Genomic DNA, 6,780 nt, shown 5'->3' on the forward strand with positions numbered 1-6,780 from the left:
TTCCTGACCCTTGAGTGACCATGTTGTCTCACGACGTGATGGTTCACCGATTGGGCCAGGTGTGGGTCTGGACCCGTTACCCCTTATTTTGGCTCACAGTCTACACTTATTCAGACCCTTATGCTATTCCTCCTTAGCCATTTCACATTCATGATAAACTTTTTTGTCCACGTTATATATACCATCGGATTATTTTATTCAGTTATCCTTCGTAGTCCCCTTTAATTCAGTTTACCCAGTGCCACTCTCAGTTTACTCAGTGCCACCCTCACGTTGATCAGTTTATGTCCATAATTTCCTCGTGTGGGCAATTCTTGCCCACTATCATCATGGCTGCTACGATTTTTTGGACTTTCTGGCGGTGGATTGGCCTCGGTGCACTCATGCGCATGCGCGTGACTGAGCATGGACGGTCCGGTCGTGTGATGCAGGTCGTGGTCACGTGATCGGATTCGCCGGCTCGGACCAGTGGTCACATGATGCAGGCCTGGTCATGTGCTCATACTGGAGACGCGCTGACGTGACGTGGCACCGGAGCGACTGCACTGTCTGGCGTTCTGACCCTCATCCCGCCTCCTGGTCTGATGTATGTACATGCCTTTTTTGTTTATCTTTTTGATGATTATTACTAGCACCTGTAACGTTGTCACCTCATTAACACTATATGTATTTTAGTATGTTGATCTTTTGTGTTTTTAACCCCTTAAGGACAGAGCCAATTTCGATTTTTGCGTTTTAGTTTTTTCCTCCTTGTGCTTAAAAGGCCATAGCAGTTGCATTTTTACACCTACAGACCCACATGAGCCCTTATTTTTTGCGTCACTAATTGTACTTTGCAATGACAGGCTGAATTTTTGCATAAAGTACACTACGAAACCAGAAAAAAATTCAAAGTGTGGTGAAATTGAAAAAAAACAAACATTTTGTTTATTTGGGGGAAATCTGTTTTTACGCCATTCGCCCTGGGGTAAAACTGACTTGTTATATATGTTCCTCAAGTCGTTACAATTAAAACGATATGTAACATGTATAACTTATATTGTATCTGATGGCCTGTAAAAAATTTAAACCATTGTCAACAAATATACGTCACTTAAAATCGCTCCATTCCCAGGCTTATAGCGCTTTTATCCTTTGGTCTATGGGGCTGTGTGAGGTGTAATTTTTTGCGCCATGATGTGTTCTTTCTATCGGTACCTTGATTGCGCATATGCGACTTTTTGATCGCTTTTTATTACAATTTTTCTGGATTTGATGCGACCAAAAATGCGCAATTTTGCACTTTGGGATTTTTTTGCGTTGACGCTGTTTACCGTGCGAGATCAGGAATGTGATTAATTAATAGTTCGGGCGATTACGCACGCGGCGATAGCAAACATGTTTGTTTATTTATTTATTTACTTTTATTTATAACCTGGGAAAAGGGGGGTGATTCAGACTTTTATTAGGGGAGGGGGCTTTTTACTATTAACAACACTTTTTTTTTTACTTTAACACTTATACTAGTATAAGTATAAGTGCTTTGATCTCTCATAGAGATCTCTGCAGCATAGATATGCTGCAGAGATCCATGAGATAGGCACTCGTTTACTTCTGGCTGCTGCAGCCGGAAGTAAAGGAGTGCCGAGGCGGGGACGGCGCCATCTTGGAGCGGTCCCCGGCCGGCTTCAGAAACGGAGATCGCTCCTCCGGGATAACATCCCGGGGGAGCGATCTCCGCCACTAGACACCAGGGATTGGCTGAATCCGGTAATCGGATGCAGCTGTCATGTTTGACATGTTTGCTGCATCTGATTACTGTATTAGCGGGCACGGCGATCGGACCGTGTCCGCTAATACCTACGGTCCCGGGCTACAAGCGCGACCCGGGACCGCCGCGGTTCAGAGCGGGGTCGCCGCGCGGCCCCGCTCTGAACGTCCTTACCGGCATCAGGGCGTAAATTTACGCCCGATGTCGTTAAGGGGTTAATGATCAACCCTCATCACCGTGGTTGAATTTTGAATATGTTTACATACACAATGTGATATAATTTTTATTCACGGTATCAAGAAATTTTGGTTTAATTATGCACTATTGATTGGATTATCACACTTGGATTTGTAATTGCCTACACTTGGATATATATCCCTGACTTTGTAATGAAGTGTATCACTGCTTGAGAAAGGCTAATATAGCCGAAACGTCGCGCACTGGTGTGTCAATAAAATTCCACTTATTGCTTTGGAAGTGCTGTCTCTCAAACATTCTTTTGAACCAAAGTATCGCCATAAGATGTCGCCATTGCAAGTGTGTAAATTCTGTTATTGCACAGCTGTAGTATTGAAGGGGTTATTGTTTGTTTATATGTCACAGGGATCTGTAGACCAATGAGAGTACACTCTTCTTCTATCCTTTCATTTCTCTCTTTACTTCTCACATATGCACTTCTCACCCATTCACAGCACACCTTACAGGGGCTGTAGATAGGAAGTCACATGGGTAGAGGAAGTGTAGGGTCTTTTGTCGCTAGACAAGAGCAAGGACACCAGCTAGAACGCTCTTTACAGTAGTCCAGTTGGGCCCTGGCCCTCTGCCAGGTCCCCAGTCTCAGTGTGCAGTCTAGAAGCAGACGTAGGCACAAGCATCCTACAGTTTCTTTCCAAGTAACTCCACTCGACACTATGCAGTGTTAAACCTTCACTAGAGAGAACAAGTCAGAGATCATCTCAATCCACGCCGTGGACAAGGAGAGTAACAGTGCAGGACAGTATCCATAATCAAGTCAAGGAACTGATCCGGATAGAGCAAAGTTGCTAGAAGCCTATGAACCCTTAGCATTCCGCTCATCCGAGGTAACAAGGTCTGGGGCTTGTGTCACCCACTAGGACGGGTCCCCTGACACTGCTAGGGCAATAGGTGGTGCAAAGACCCAAGAGTCAAAACACAGGCACAAGTATTCTCTCTCTCTTCTTAATAATTCTTCTATTTCTACCTCCGACATCCCGGCAGAGCACAGTGGTCAGTACTACTTGGGTTAGGACTCTCACGACATCCTCCTCTCTTCTCTTCTAATTCTTCTTTGTACCTCTCAGCAGCAGAGAGCACTGTGTCAAACTGGAAAGAATACACCACTTTCTGCAGGACATACAGCAGCTGATAAGCCCTGGAAGGACTTGAGATTTTAAATAGAAGTAAATTACAAATCTATATAACATTCTAAAAACAGTTCATTTGAAAAAAAAATTTCCCCTGCTCTTTAACTGAACAGTGATGCATACTATCTGAATTTTAATTCACCCAAATTGACTAATGTCAGGAGATTTGTTCATCACCATTCATAAATGTCTCATAGGAGAGGGCCCCATCACTGGGCCATCTAACCTATGCATGCCTTTTTCTTCCACCCTGTCCTTTCTCTGCTATGGCCAGTCCTGTGTATGTTACTCCTATACCCACCTTCCTCTTTGTTGCAGTTCTTTCATGCGATTATGCTGGAAAAGGACACTTACAAGAGATGCATTTTGATAACTAGTGATGCAAGCTGCTTGCTCTTCTATTCAAGTTAACTTTGTTTGGCCTAAAACACAGTCTGCATAAAAATTACTCCCAAGACTAAAAGTTATAGCTTTATTTATCATGCTAATCTGATCACTAGGGGCGCTCTCCATTCAGGCATGTCCAGGAAATGGAAATATTCTTTTTACCATCATTGCCAAGATTTACATATCCCGTACATAGTAGCAGATGCAAACAAGGTTCATTGCACTGTATAACCAACCAATTTTGAGAACTTCAATGAATCCTTACTGAAAACACTACAGATCTTGCTTCCCATGTCACATAATGGTGAAAAAGTTCTTTACTTAAGGCCTAATGTCCACACATTGTTGCCATCGGCCGTACTTTATGCGGAGCGCAACAGAACCTTATCTGATATGGGATCCCGACCGGAGCGTATACACATCGTATACGCTCCGGCCAGGATCCCATACGGGGCCGCAAATAACTGACATGTCAGTTTTCTGCGGCCGGAATTCAGTGAATTCCGGCCGCGGAAAGAACTGTCAGTTCACACAGTAAAGCGAGCGGCTCTGGCCGCTCGCTTCACTGTGCGATATGGGAAGCTCTGATGCGGGCGCACGCTGATGCGCCCGCATCAGAGCTCTGCGGACGGCCGGATCATCCAGCCAGTACCTAAGTACCGGCCGCAATGATTCGGGCACAGACCGGCCGTTCCGTGACGGAACGGCCAGTCTGATACGTTGTGTGAACATAGCCTAAACCTAAAAGAGGAAAAAAAACATCATCAACACATAGTGAATTTTAATACTGACATCATTGCAGTGATCTTCTCAATAGCTGTCTCAAACCGCAGGTAGAGTTCGGCCAGGGAAGCAACAGGGTGAATACAGACGATAATCGCTTAACTTGTACCTGACGACTGTCTCTGTTTATCTACCTCAGACATCCCTAGGTGACTGCAGGCAACTGGGCTGTAGTCCCTAACCTGCAGTAACATCATACACAGAACACGGTCAAGACAAACTAACATACAAGTGATAGGGAACACGGTACAAAAGCAGAGCCCGAGAGAACAGTCAGGTAACAAAGCCAAGGTCAGAAAAAGCCAGAAATAGCAGACAGAAAGATAACCATGAGATACCCAAGCACACTTTAAAAAAAAGGCTAATAGCTTGCAAAGGGTTAAGAGACGGAGGAAGTATATATAGCAGTTCAGGGGTCTGGTCAGAACATGATTGGAACAGAGATCCAGAATTCAGCCAGAAAGAGTGGAGAAACCAGATGTCAATCACCTAGCCAAAACAGAGATTAACCGTAAAGTGGCCAGAAGGAACTCATCAGAGGAGAGGCAGGTGTGGCAGATGAATCAATCAGCAAAGCAGAAGGAAAATGACAGTGTTCAGACAGAGCAAATGAAAATAACACACAGAATAAGCGTAAAGTCTCGGTCTTACCTTACGAACCAAGGACCACATTAAGATCAGAACAGGTACAGTCACAACCGCACTCCCCCCCTTTTATGAGGGGCCACCAGTACCTCAATAGATAAACAAGATGTGACCTCTTCCTACGCAGGTCTTGGTGTCACTAGAAATGTCATTGTCTTTCTCCCACTCATCAGAAGTGGTATCCAGGTGACGGATAGATGGTTCACTGACAGACATTTTATCACCCATTAGATTAGCGTTAGACACAGAGCCAACTCCCACATTGCATGTGTTCAAGATTACAGAGTCAATTTTGCATAAACACATAGACATAACATTGGTAGGTTCCACAGAGAGACGATGCACATTAATATAACCTAGGAGTACCTGTGTGCCCAGATGACTCTCCTGGTAGTCACCTGGATGCTGAAGATCTTGCCACAGGGGATGTTTCAGACAGTAGTTAAGGTGACCATTATCACCGCAGTATGAGCAAAGTCTTTACGCTTGCAGTTTCCTCTCCTGGTCCTGGCGTCCATAATTCCTAGCTGCATGGGTTCAACTTCAAATGTATCAGGAGGAGGCATAGTTTTTTTCACAGAAAAAAGAGAAAGAAGAGAGAAGATTTACGAAGTCAGGACCTAATATTTCCTTACGCCTATCCCTGAGCCTGCGGTTAATACGTACTGTCAAGGCCATGGCCTTCTCCAGGGTAGGTCACAATACTATGCTTTTGAAATTCTTTACAGTAATCTTTGACAGGGTACTTAACCTGGAAGGAGATGCATTTCCACCTGGGTCATGGTCTGGTTTTCAGCAGATGGCACTTAGAGCCTGGAAAAAATACTCTAAAATATTCCATTCCTTAGTCCTGTGGGGGAAGCCTCGGGGCCCAGGCTTGAGGATCCCCCTGCAAAATAGACAACTATTCACACTATCTCCTCCTGAGTAGCAAAATGATTTAACCCTAAAATAAAACTAAAATAAATACAGCAAGACTCCCGGAAGGTTTCATACTTAGCCCGCTTCCCTCAAAACCGGTCCAGGAGTAACATTGTGGGTCTAGGGGTGCCAACGATGGACACAAACTTAATCGACCAGCTCTGGTACCAGTCCTGCCAAACCCTTCATTTGGGTAAGTAGGTCCATGTCCATAAGTAAATTAATCTGGTTGGCCCGGCTTGACCACCAGGCCTGATATCCCTTCCAACTTGGTCGCAAGGTCCTGGATAGAATCCATTCTCATAATGGTGGAGGGACAGGGAGGACAAAGACGTTAAACCCTGAACTTGTCCCTGTCTACTGTCCCTGTCTACTTGCCTCGGACAGGCCTAAGGGGCTGTGGGCAACTGGACGACAGTCCATAACCTGCGGTAACGTTATACATAAAACATGGGCAAGGCAAACTAAAATACAAGGGATAGTGTGTGGCCATTTTTCGTTTCATGAAGCTGGCTCACTCACAATTTTACTTAAGAACATGGCCATGAATAAAGAATATTATCTAAATACCTTCCAAGACCAGCTTCTGGCAGGATTTTTCCTATTCCTATGCAGTGAACATTGCACAGGTGCCTTAGTGCGGCGGTAAACAATTATTCACAGAATAACACACATTACAAAGTTATACAACTTTGTAATGTATGTTATGTCTGTGAATGGCCCCCTTCCCTGTGTCCCCCCACCCCCGCACGTGTACCCGGAAGTGTGGTGCGCTATACATACCTGTCACGTGCCGACTCGTCACCGATCTTCAGTCTGCGATGTCGTCTTCGGACGCCCGGCGGAATCCCTCCGACCGTCCTGAGTGCCGGCCGCCCTCTGCCGCGTCATCGGCTGCTCAGCCGCGAT

The sequence above is a fragment of the Dendropsophus ebraccatus genome, chromosome 14 (assembly GCF_027789765.1).
Source record: "Dendropsophus ebraccatus isolate aDenEbr1 chromosome 14, aDenEbr1.pat, whole genome shotgun sequence".
Classification (NCBI taxonomy): Eukaryota; Metazoa; Chordata; class Amphibia; order Anura; family Hylidae; genus Dendropsophus; species Dendropsophus ebraccatus.